Genomic DNA, 12,405 nt, shown 5'->3' with positions numbered 1-12,405 from the left:
CATCAGTCTGGTCACCAGAGACACCGAAGCCAAGGCAGGGTGGGGAGCTGAACCTTTGAGTTGTAGGGGATGAAAGAGAAGTAGCTCAGGGTTTGAAGAGATGAGTTAGTGGGGTGGATGCCTGATGCTCCGCCAGAAAAGGAGGACACCCCCCAGCTGCTGGGAGGAGGTCTCAGCATCTGCCCCTATGGGAATGGCCTTGCCTATGGCCGAGCTACCCTGTGGAGCTCTTGTCCAATGATGGGTGTGGGATGCAGAGGCCTGGCGCCCTGTCCCTGGTTCCAAAGGCCCACCCCAGCTCCAGAGGTCCCCGGGGTCAGCTGAGGCTTTGTCTATCCAGCAGCCCGTTCCCCCTTTTGTCTGTCCTGCTACATCTCTTCTCCCCATGCCAGCTGCCAGCAAGGTGAAGGCTCCATGGTGAGGACTCCAGGGCCAGGACTCCTGGCCAGTTTTCAACCTTCCTTGCAGCCCCCACTCCATCTGCCAATTCCTCCTTCCCTCCCATGGGGCCTCAGGGCAGAGCTTACAGATCTTATCGGCCTCTCCATCTTTAACTGCCACTTGACTGGTGAAAATCACAGCCGCCCAACACCCCATCACGCAGTGTCCCCCAGAGCAGCTGTGGAAAATTCCTGATTAAGATCTCAGGAGAGGAAGTGGCCAGATTCCAGCAGCACCGGGGCCCATGCCGAGTGAGGGGCCACCACTTTGCTGGGTGACCTTGAGCAAGCCACTTCCTCTTCCCTTCGCCATTCCCAGGCCTGGGTGAACTGCAAGGTTCCTCCTAGCACTGGAGCATTTGCTGTTTCAAGAAGCCTTCCCCATAGCCCTCCCCCATCCCTACATCTCTCTAGGGTGGGGTGGGATTTAAGCAGGACCCCTCGAAAGGCTTATCGGTCAGAGAATTGAAGGGACTGTCGGAACTCTGTGTCTCAAGGCACAGACCCACCCCCCACCCCCCACCCAAGAAAGGGGCTTCCTGCCCTTGAGTGGGCGTCTATCACTTTGAGAAATGTTCACAGGGGCACTCTTCTTGATGGGGGCACAGCGTGGTCACACACAACTCCTTCCTTCCAAGGGTCTGAGACATGGGGGAGGGAGTCGCAAGAACCCTGAGCGAAGCCCTGGGATGTGGCCGCGCGGGCTGTCAGACTCCCTTCTCCATTGTCAGTTGATCCAGGGCTCTGAGCAGGTCACCTGGTCTTGCTGAGCCTTTGCTCCGTCAGTAGCCACGTGGAAACACCCATGCTAGTGCCGCTCGTCCTCACTCAAGGGTCCGGGTCCTCTCCCGCTTCTGAGAGGAGGGAGCATAGGGGCAGTGAAGGAACAGGAAAGACTCACTGTCGGGAAGCTCCCTGAAGTGGAAATTCTGGCCACAGGGGGCTGAAATGGTGAGGGCAGCAGGGCTTTCACGGCCTCAGGGGCGCCTAAGTCTTGATGCACCAGAACTGGAGTTCACAGCCTAGGCCGGCAGATGAACCAGCAAGGAGATGGCAACAATAGGCTGGTAGAACAGGGAGGCTGCCCCGGAAGAGAGGGGAGCTGGGAGGGGAGATGTAGGCAGGGATGGAGGGGTTCTGGGACATGGGACCCAGGAAGGCATGATCGGTGGAAGGGACCAGGCCGTGGGACTAGAGCTCACGGAACTGGGGGAAGGCGGAGGGGAGAAAGGGTGGTAGATGAGGCTGAAAGGGGTCCGATTATTTCTCCAGTCACACACATTTATTGAGTGCCTACTGCACACCATGCCACGTGCTAGGCAAAAGAGGTACCACAGGGAACAAGACAAAGGCCCTGCCCTCCTGGAGCTCACATTCTAGTGGGAGAGACAGGCAAGCAGAAAACAAGCAATCGTTACAGTACATTCATTTTTTGTTCTTGTTGTTTTTCTAAAGGAGGGGCATTTAGGCTTCTCTGAGAATGAGAAATTTGAGCTGAGCTCCAACAATAACAGGGAGACACCCATAAGTGAGCAGATGTGAGCACAGGGGTTCCAGACAGAGGAGAGAGCATGTGCAAAGGCCCTGGGGGAGAGTGGTTGGGGCTTCAAGATGGCGAGGAGCCTAGGACGGTAGGAGCCAGGGGACCGAGGAGATGGGTTTGAGACACAGAAGAGGGGACACCAGGTCTTATAAGCTGGGGTTAGAAGCTTCATGTTCTATTTTGTGATGGGCAGATTAATATTTCTCAAAGGTCACTTTGGCCATTGTGTGGAGACTGGATGTAGGGAAGCAGAGTTAGACCAGTGGGGCCATTGTGGGTACATGAAAGTAGTGGCTGGGCAGTAGCTGTGGATGACAAGGTCGTGAGAAGTACTGGGAGTTGAGATACATGCTCAAGGGAGAGTCAACAGAACCAGCACATGGATTCATGTAGGAACAGGGAGGACTCTGGGGGGGAAAGGTGGTGTCATTTCTGAGTAGGGAAACCCAGTAAGAAGGGCTTGAATGCCAGGGTAGGAGCCTGGCCTTCGTCCTGGGGAAATCAGAGTTCATCTGTTTCTGAAAAGCTGGTGGGGGGCATAATAGTGTGTGAGCAGTGCCAGGAAGAAAACAGGAAGAAAAACAGGGCCAGGGAGAGCTGGGAGGGTCTATGGCGACAATCAGGCAAGAACAGACAACTGCCCAGCTCTAAGCCCCTGACTGCACACACATTTCGCAGTCTCACTGGAGCCTCTGACAGATGCTGACTGTGTGGCCCCTACTAGGGATTCTATGGGCCTGGGACCCAAAAGGGGTGAGGGGCTGGCATCAGTATTCTTGGAAAGCACTCCAGGTGGTCCTGAGGGGCAGTCAGACTGAGATCCAGTGGGCTAAAGAGAACAATCTTTCACACACAGCCTGTCCACTCCCACCCCACTCCCACGTTCACGTCCGCCTGGGTCCCACGAGGCTCGCCTGGAGAGGATGGGTATGATGCAACCCTGGTGTCGTGAAATAGCCGGGTAAGAGGATGCGCTGCTCGTCGGCCTGATTCACAACACCAGCTGCAGCAACGATACCAGAACTCGGTGCGCTTCCTCCTCTGGCCGGCGTTCCGAGGCTTCGAGGCAGCGATGACAGGCCCTGCAGATGTCCTCCCCGGCCCTCGGCTGCCCCGGGGTGAGTGCTATGCAGAGGCCTGGGGCTGCCAACAAAGCAGGCTGGGTCCCTGCCCCCCAGGGGGCGCACAGACTTGAGATGAGGAAGTAGGGAGCAGACACACAAAACCCTGAATACAGTACAGAAGACAGCAACAGCGGAGGTGTCAGGCGCTAGAAAGGTCTGGAAGCCACAGGCTGATTGCAGCCTCTCCAGCAACCAGAACCAAGAAAACTGAGGTTTCTCTACCGTAATTCTGGACTTTCTATCCAGACACTGTAACAGCAGTTGAACACTGAATTACCTTGAAGCTACTGGCAGCTAAATAAAGCAAAAGGGAAACATGTTTGATGATTAAGATAGTTTTGGAGGGTACACAGAGATACTGTTCTCAAGTATCATGTAGTTCATCAGAGGAGGTAACAGCCAGCACCCAAGGCATAAACCCCTGGATAAAACGCTACATGGCTTCATATAAGGGATGCCTTCCTCAGGCTGAGGTGATGATGGAGGGGGACATATGAAGTAGCGTTAGAGATAAACAATCATTTAAGGAGGGAGAGTGCCATGTTAGCCTGGAGCTTCCTGGCAGCCAAGGCAAAAAGTAGAACTATAATCAGTAGTCACTATCTGATAAAGAGTGAGATTTTATTTTCTCCCCTCTCTCTTTCCTCATAAAGAAAATAAATCTCCCTCAACTCATTATCCCGTCCCCCCACCACCCAAGCTTGGAAAAGCTCCCCAAACGAGGATGGCTTGAGCTCATTCCTGCTGCATCAACACAAACTGAAGCAGTGATTCTAATAGAAATGTGGTCCTGTAGTCACACGCATATGACCACTAGGTCTTCAACCCAATGACTGCCAATGTGCTCTCCAAGAGACCAATCCCATTGTTTCTCCTACCCATAGCCTTTCACTTTTAAACATACCTTTAGTTTTTCTTACTTTCCTATAAACCTTTGCACCTTTCTTAAAAGCAAGAGAGACCACCCATGGTCATTGTGCTCAATCTTGAATTCCATGGGTACATTTCTAATCAGAATCCTCTTCAATGGTGTCTTTTGAAGCTTAGGAGTCTCTGACTTGATCCTGGAGCTGGGACCAGGGGCCCTAGAATCATGGAACCGTTGTACAAGCTCAGCTTCCCCCACCCGCTCCCCCAAGCTGGGCCCAGCCATAGACACATGGGCGAGGGGGAAGGATAGGAGTCAAAGGAGGCCTGGACTACCTGGCTCTGCACCACCTACCTCACAACCTCAGGCCTGTGTGCCTTAGTTTCATCATCTGTCAAATGGATAACTCTTCTCAGTCAATGAGTGTTTTGATGATCAAGAGAGGGAACTTGTGAAAGAAGCATTTCAGAAGACATTAATAAAGTTCTGCATATATACTGCCCCCCACCCCTCCTCCAGCTCTTTAGCTACAATAAAGGTGGGGGAAAACCAACTCACCTTTGACTATTTAAGGCAATGCTTTTTGGTAAGGGCAGGAGCTAAAATTTATTAACAAACAAAACAGGGCATTAGGAGGAGTTGGGGGGAAGAGGTGCTCAGGATCAGGAGGTGGAAACCCAAAGAGTTGGCTTTGGTGGTTTGCATTCATCAGAACTCAAGCTTCAACAGAGCAAACAGTCAGAGGAGCCTAGAAACCCAGGGAGACTCCCCTGTCATCTTGTTGCCCCTTTACCAGAGACTTGAAATAAGCTACTGACCTCCTTAATATATATCTTCTGCGGGTGGTCACCCAGGGTTCAGAGGCAAGATGACACCTGCATCCAGGCTGGATCCAAGGGAGTCTGTTCTTCCAGATGGGGTCCCCCAGGCCTGGTGCGGGTCCCCTGGGTATGGAGCCCCCCAGCAGGAAGTTTGAGGGCTGCATGTGGAGCGGGCCTCGGGTCCTCACTCCCTGGAAGCTGAGTTAGCAGCAGCACTGAGCACATTGGAGAGGCGCCTAGTGAGCCTGGAAAGGCTAGTGCCCGCCAGAGGTGGACACGGGAGGCTGGGGGCGGGGGAGGGGGACACTGGGAAAGAGAACCCTGGATGAGGGCCCAGGGATTCAACCAGAGCTATCAGACGGTCTTTCCCTTGTGCTTTTCTGGGAAATGGGATACTGCCGTCCCCTCTGACCCTTTCACGCCAACCACCCCGTCCCCACACCCCCCCCCCCCCCCACAAAGATGCACTTCAACCGGTGCCATTTTTAATTGATGAACCACCAACATCAAGAACCACTCTGGACAACTGGCTTTGACATTGCTGGGTACACAGTGGGTTAGCTGACCCAAGGGGCCCTAGGTATGGTACGTATTTTTCCTAACCAGTTAGAATTTTCATCTTCCTGTTTAGTGCATCTCTGACACACTATGACTTATTGATAGCCTTCCTTGAGGAGTGGGGAGGGGGAGTCCACATTTAGAGGGGCCTAGAGGCCTACTTCACTCTCTGCTTCCAGTAAGAACAAAGGTCTTGACCCTATTCTTGACTCAGGACATGAAAGTCACCTGGGGAGCTTTAACAACCCAATCAGCGCCTGGGCCCCTCCACAGACCAATTATGTCAGAAACTCAGGGGGCAGGGGCTTGGAAGTCAGTGTTTTTGAAAGCTCCCCAGGTTCTAATATGTAGCCAGGGTTGTGAATGGCAGTGCTGGGGCTGAAAGCCACAGGAAGTTGTGTTACTAAGGCTGTGCACAGCACAAAATGTGGCTTTTCTTGATAAAGCTAATGCTTATTTAGGGTTTCTTAAAAATAATCTTTCATGTTGTAAAAGGATTTTAAAACGTTTCCTTTTCCTGGGTAGATTCATGAAGACATAAGTAGGCTATCAGTCCTTTGCTTGGGTTCGTTGCCTAAGACCAACAGACAGATGTACAGTTACTGATCTGTACAGGTAAGTGTACCCCTATCAGACTCCCTCATTGCTCTGCTTGATGTACCACACACCCCAGGTACAAACCCCACATACTCACCTCTTGGACAAGGTGGGTGCCCCACAATCAGGTTTCTGCTCCGCCAGGAAGGGCTGAACATGAGGCCTGCGACCTCTGGTAGGTCTCCACCTGGCTTCAGAACCCCCCAAGTCCCCTGAGTCCTGCTGTTTCCCCAGTCAAGGTCACAGGAGAGATTAACAGTAGCAGGAGATGCCGGGGCCCCAGGGGGAGCTGGAGTGGAGCTCATTGTTACCATTCTGGGCTGGCAGGATGGCCACCCCCAACCATGCCGTCCCACCCCGCAGCCCCCACAGCTGTGGGTTTGGATCCTGGTCGTGCAGGTGGCTCCTGCATCCCCAAGCCACAGGCAATCCTGCCTCTGATCTCTTTGTTTGGCCCTTTCTTGTGGCATTTCCAAAAGGCTTCCTATCTTATTATGGTGTCTGTGTGTACATACACCTACCTCTCTTTCCCTAACCACAGCGTGAGATTATACAAGAGGGATTGCAAATCAGTCTCAGAAATCACCACATAGCTCTTAGCCCCAGGTCCCTGGTAGGTGCTGAAAGGCTTTAAGCTCTTCAGTTAGTGTAGGGTGGGGGTGGGGAGTGGGGGCAGAAGAGGCCCTTTTATAGGAAGAGGCCCTTTGCTGTAGGTCTCACCTCAGTAAAAGGTAAGCTCCTTGAGGGCAGGGATGTCGACTCATCTCAGCTCTGTGTCTCCAGCACCTAGAATAATGCCTGAAACAGCATAGATGCTCAAACATTTGTTGAATTGCGTTATCCATTTAGCAGTCACTGAATCAATAGGAATCACAAGTTGAACTTGACATGCTGAGGTCTGTCCCCTAGTAGCAAACTTTTGGCTTACTAATTTTAACCCCGTCTTCTTGCCAAAAAAAAAAAAAACAACTATCACCAGGGTGGGGGTAATTGATTCCACCCTGCACCCATGTGAAAAACCTGTTGTGAAGGGCTGGGTAGCCAAACGGTAGAGGAGCCCCAAGCTCCAGAGCCCCATCTAAACAAGGTTGGGGGCAGGGTGGCCAAAATTAACCTTGAGGCCCAGAGTGTGTCAGGCAGTAGGTTGGTGATTTCTGGAAATTAACTTCACCTTCTCATTAGCCTGATGGAATCGCAATTGGACCCCTGCTTTATACCTGAGCAATCTAGTTTGCAGCAGTCAACAATGTGCCCTCAGACACATGATTACCAGATTGTGAAAGGGGGACTTCAGCCCAACTTTCTGGCCACCTCCAAGATTTATGTCTCTTGAAAATGCTGGGTCTTGAGGCCTGGTGGGCTTGTTTCATCTAGGGCTCTGTGCTTGGAGAGTCTTCAAGCTCTGAACATCGGGCTGGCCCTGTAGGAGAGCGAGGCATCTGCAGTACCCGAGACTTGCTAGCCGACTTCCCCAAGGAAAAGGTCTTCCCAGCAACAGCAGCACTGCCGCACGCAGCTCCCAGCTCCGGCCTCGCTGCCCACCATCAGTCCTCCTAGTTCCCTGTGCTCCCCGGGGCTTCTATGGAACCCTGGGACCCCGCACCTGGGGTGACCAGTGGCCCTAACCTGGGCCTCTTTCCTCGCCACCTGGGTGGCTTCTGAAATATTTTAACTGAGGACTCCACTGAAAAGCCTCCAGTTCCGAGACCTGGATGAACAGGGCTACACTTAACAGCGGTGGCCAGCTCTTCACCTGGCCCTGCTTCAGGAGGTGCTGCAGAGCCCAGAAGAGACCACTGAGCCCTACACAGGGTCGGGGGCACTTGTATGAGGCCCAGATTTCCGGGCGACTCATCAGGAAGTGGCCTCCCCAGGACTCAGGGACCAGAACAAGCTGAGGGCCCCCAGGCAAAGGGAGTGGGCTGAAGCTCTTCCATGTGGCCCCTTCAAGGAGAGAACATTCCAGTCACAAGGCACCTGGAGCCGGTCTCTCCAGGGCTTCTCGTTAGGGCCAGGTGCCCCAGGTGGAGAGAGATGAAGACCCCCGACCTCCTCAGCCATTTGCACATCCCCAGACAGAAGCCCAGGCTCCAGACCCTGAAAACCCCTCCCAATCAGAAACACAGGCAGATATTGCTCAAGAAAGTGGGAGACACCTGTCCCACAACCAGGCCCAAGTCTCTCCCCTCACCAGGCCCATCCTGCAACCCCTCCCCCAAGGCCAATAACTGGCTCTTGACCTCCATTTAAAATTCTTTCCACGAGAACCCAACACCAGTGGTCACAGACTTGCAGCAGCTCCCAGCCCCAGAATGCATGCCACATGCGGAGTTACCACCCATATGCTCTGGATGGTCTAGGTCCCACCACACTTCCAGCCTGACCCTCCTCGGAACCCTAGCCATGGGACTGAACTCCAAAGCTGGTGGGGGGACAGCGAGACTTCGGAGCTGGGAGTCCTATACTTACATAAACCCCTGGGGGCTTCGCAGGCCCAGGGGCCCAGCAGGCCTCAGCCCTCCTTGCAGGGAGTGAAGGAGGGGCCTGGTGCTGTCACCCCAGAGACAGGGAAGAGGTACTTCGGCTGCCTTCTGAGGAGCCCCAGGCTGCGTCTCAGCTAAGGACCTTCCCAGGAAGGGAGCCTGAGAGCGGTTCCTGCTCCACTGAAGGACTGGGCAGAGGGGGCACTTGGGGAGAACATTCAGGAAATTTACTCGCTATAGACAGGGGTGGCGATGAAGGACCCACTCTAAACAGAGTAAATGCAGAAGTTACTGGAAGGAGCATGAGAACACATAAACCGACTCCCACCCTGTCCCTTCTCCCCACAAACACCACACAGAGCGACAGTGTCAGCAAAGACGAAAGGAAAAGAATCAGCCAACTAAACAAAGCAAAACATTCTCCCCCCGTGCATTTCTTATCAGTTACTGATCAAGTGAGCAAAGGCTGTACTTCACCTCTTTGCGCCCTTTATAAAATACAGACTGAAATTCCTGGTGGAAAAATACCCAGTAGAGGCTAGCAGCTGAAGTCAAGGGGGGCCCACACTCATCCGACTCTAGTCAGCTTGCCTGGCTCTTCAGAACTGAATTCTTGTTTCTGCCCTTTCTCAAGTGGTGCAGTGATAAAGAATCTGCCTGCCAATGCAGATGTTAGAGATGTGGATTCAACCCCTGGGCCGGGAAGATCCCCTGGAGGAAATGGCAACCCACTCCAGTATTCTCGCCTGGAGAATCCCACGGTCAGAGGAGCCTGGTGGGCTACAGTCCACGGGGTCACAGAATTGGACATGATTGAAGTGACCGAGCATGCATGCATGCCCTTTCTCAAGCAACTGCGTAGCTGTCATTTCCGCTGCCCATAGAGGAACAAACAGTGCAACAAATCAGGGCAATCCAGTTTAGCTGGAGAGCTCCTGGCAGCCTGTGCCCAGGCTGGAAGCCTCTGCACAGCAGATGCCAGCAGAGGCAAGCCTGAATCGGGTAGCCAGATAAAACTGGGACAAACTTAAGAGTGAGAACTATTCGTTGTTTATCTGAAATTCAAATGTAACCAGGTGTCCTGTATTTTTATTGGTTAAATCCGGCGCGGATGAAGGGGCCTGCCTAGGCCGGCTCCACTGGGGCCACCCAAGAGGCTACGATGTGTGTTTCTCTGTTAGAAGTCCCCTCTGGGATCACAGGCTTCTCCACTTCCTGCTCAAACAGAAGCCACTGTCTGAGGCAACTCTTTCACCCTCCCCAAAATCTCAAGGACCCCAAAGGCAAAGGCAACAGAGAGGACAGATAGCGTGCCAATGCAGTGCTGGGTTTCTGCCCATCCCTCAACCTTTTTTTTTTTTTTTTTTAAGATTTGACCTTTACTATTGTTAACAGTGAATCAAACGTCCACCCCCTTCTCAACGATTCCCTGCAGGCTGTGCAGCTCCACAAGTTTCCTTCTTTGAAAGATCAGCCCTGGTCTCTCTGACCCCCAGGAGACACTCCCCTCTACCTTCTTTCAGGCTGAATGCCTATTAGAGGCCCCTGAGTCTGAATCCAGGCACGTGGAGCTGGGACAGAGGATGTGGGCAGGGGGCTGGTACAGGAGACGGAAGCAAAGAACCTGCTTGTTCAAATCTTTGCTAAACTAGGTGGGCTAGATTCTCCAGAGAGGGCACATGGAAGCTATTTAAAAAACCAAAGTTAGGACAAAAAAATTTTCCTTTCCTGGGTGAGCAACTTAGAACCAACAGTATTTCCACTTAGGTGGTTCTGGCCAAAAAAAGAAAGAAAGATCCCACTGAGACTTCTGAATGGATGGGGACTTGATTACCCTGGCCATTCCCAGCTCCCGAGCACAGCCTGGCACGTGCAGGACTGTACAGCTGAAAGGAACTAAGGCAGACACATCAATACACGGCGCCTGTTTGGCCAGATCTACTATAGCCAGTCACAAGGCAAGAAGTACAGATCATTTGAAATTAATGTTCAAAACATTTTAGGTAGTGGTTTTAAGTTTTTTTCCACCAACCTTTTCAGTTAGAAACAAGCGCTAAGAAGACAGATTCAGTTCCCTCCTGTCCCTGTCCTGTGAGGGATACCAGTATACTATGAAGCGGTCAGAAGATGGGCTGGAGGCAGAAGATGTCTCAATTCCACCTAGAAGAACGAAGAATGGGGGACATCCGGGACCTCAGCACAGCCTCATTGCCTCATTTCCCTCCAGGGAGCTACATGATTTCTGTTTAAGGAGTCACTGACTTCCTCCTGATATTCCTGAAAGGCAGGCACAAAAGTTGTTTTTTTACTGATACAAAACAAGCATCTTGAATGATACCATAAAGTGTGTATTTCCATTAGGAACTTTATAACATTTTTCCCAGTTTGCTGGACAGAAGGTTCAGTCTCCATGACTGACTGAGGCTAAGGGAGAGTCCAGTCAGGCTGGGGCCTGCCAGCACTTTGGCAAGCCTGGGACAACGCCCCAGTTTGGGGTTTTATGCAGTATTCCGCATGCTCAATCACCTCCTGAGTGGTATGATGTGAACTACTGAATGAGCTGGACAAACATTGTGATGCCTAATGGAGAAACATGGACTGTGGAGATCCATGTAAAGCAGTAGGGTACTGGCACATCTGCATGTAATGGCTTAATTGAATATTAAAGCTTTGGCCCCATGAGTTCACTCAAACAGAGCAGGCAGGGGTGAGAATCCAAAGAGGAAATAGTCCACAATTTTTTTCCCTCTGTATCAGCAACTGTGGGATTCTGCAGGAAAGTCTATACTACTGTGCTTAAAGTAACCTAAACCTTAGACTTCAAGTCACTCATCAAAACAACAACAAGAGAGATGAAACCAAATGATTCACTCTGAGAGCACATTACTCCCACTCCAGTTTTACCCCAGAAGTCAGGGGGCCAGCGCTGTTTAAAAAAAATAATCCAAGGAACAGAATCTTTGTAATTAAATCTTGAGGCCTCTGAAAAGGCCCTAGACCAAGTGGGTACTTCCCTTTGAGTTTCTCAGTGAGTTTATTATAAGCCATTTGGAGGCAGGAACTGACCCCATCAAGCTCCAAGTGGCCTTGATTTTGTTAGAAAGATTGGAATCTTATCTGGGGAAGACGACAGACTCCCAGGGCCACTTTCTCTGTTTCTCTAGATAAATGGTGAAATCATGGACCAGTATTAAGGAAGAGGATTTAGTTCCCTGACCAAGTGAGCTGAGGATGACTTTTAACCTAATAACCTGTCACAGGATCATGAATTCTGAGCATAAGCTGTAACCATGGGCACACAGTAACCTGTTGATGCTGTGGCCTTGCAAACTCAGCCTCGTGTCTCTTGCATCTCTGCACCCAGCTATATTTTACCACAGCATCAGTCAATAGGACAAGCACTGGGGTTTGCTCCAGAAGCCTGGCCCTCCTGGAATAAACAGTTATCTTATTTCTCCTATAAGTGTCTCTCGCTAGGCAGGCCCTCAAATGCCAATCAGGGACTGCGTTCCTCTCAATTCCACACAGCTTCCCTATCAGGGCAGTTTTCCCTCCCTTCTGTCCAAAGATGGAGGACCTCACTCCTCTATGCAGGGCTCCCGTGCAGCTCTCCTGTTTGGAGACGGCAGAACTGCATGATGCAAAGAAAGGCAAATCCACAATTAATTCTCATGATGAAAATGATGAACAAGAGAAGAACCAGGGAGTAAATACAAATTTAAACACCTTGTGCCTTCTGTCCGTGATGGCAATGTTACATTTCTATCTATAAGATCTAGCATTAAAAAAAAAAAAAAAAAAAAAATCAGAACTCTTAAGTCACATTTATGAAAAGTCCTCAGAGAACTCTTAAGGCACTGTTAAAGCAAATTGTTTGCTTTGTTTAAAATATAAATCAATGCCTAGAAAGAGGGCACAACATGCTAAATCAAGTCTCCTGCAGTGCCTGTCTTCTGAGACTTGCTCAGTAA

The sequence above is a fragment of the Muntiacus reevesi genome, chromosome 2, assembly GCF_963930625.1.
Source record: "Muntiacus reevesi chromosome 2, mMunRee1.1, whole genome shotgun sequence".
NCBI lineage: Eukaryota > Metazoa > Chordata > Mammalia > Artiodactyla > Cervidae > Muntiacus > Muntiacus reevesi.
The sequence above is the reverse complement of the archived record's forward strand: the minus strand, read 5'-3'. Positions refer to the sequence as shown.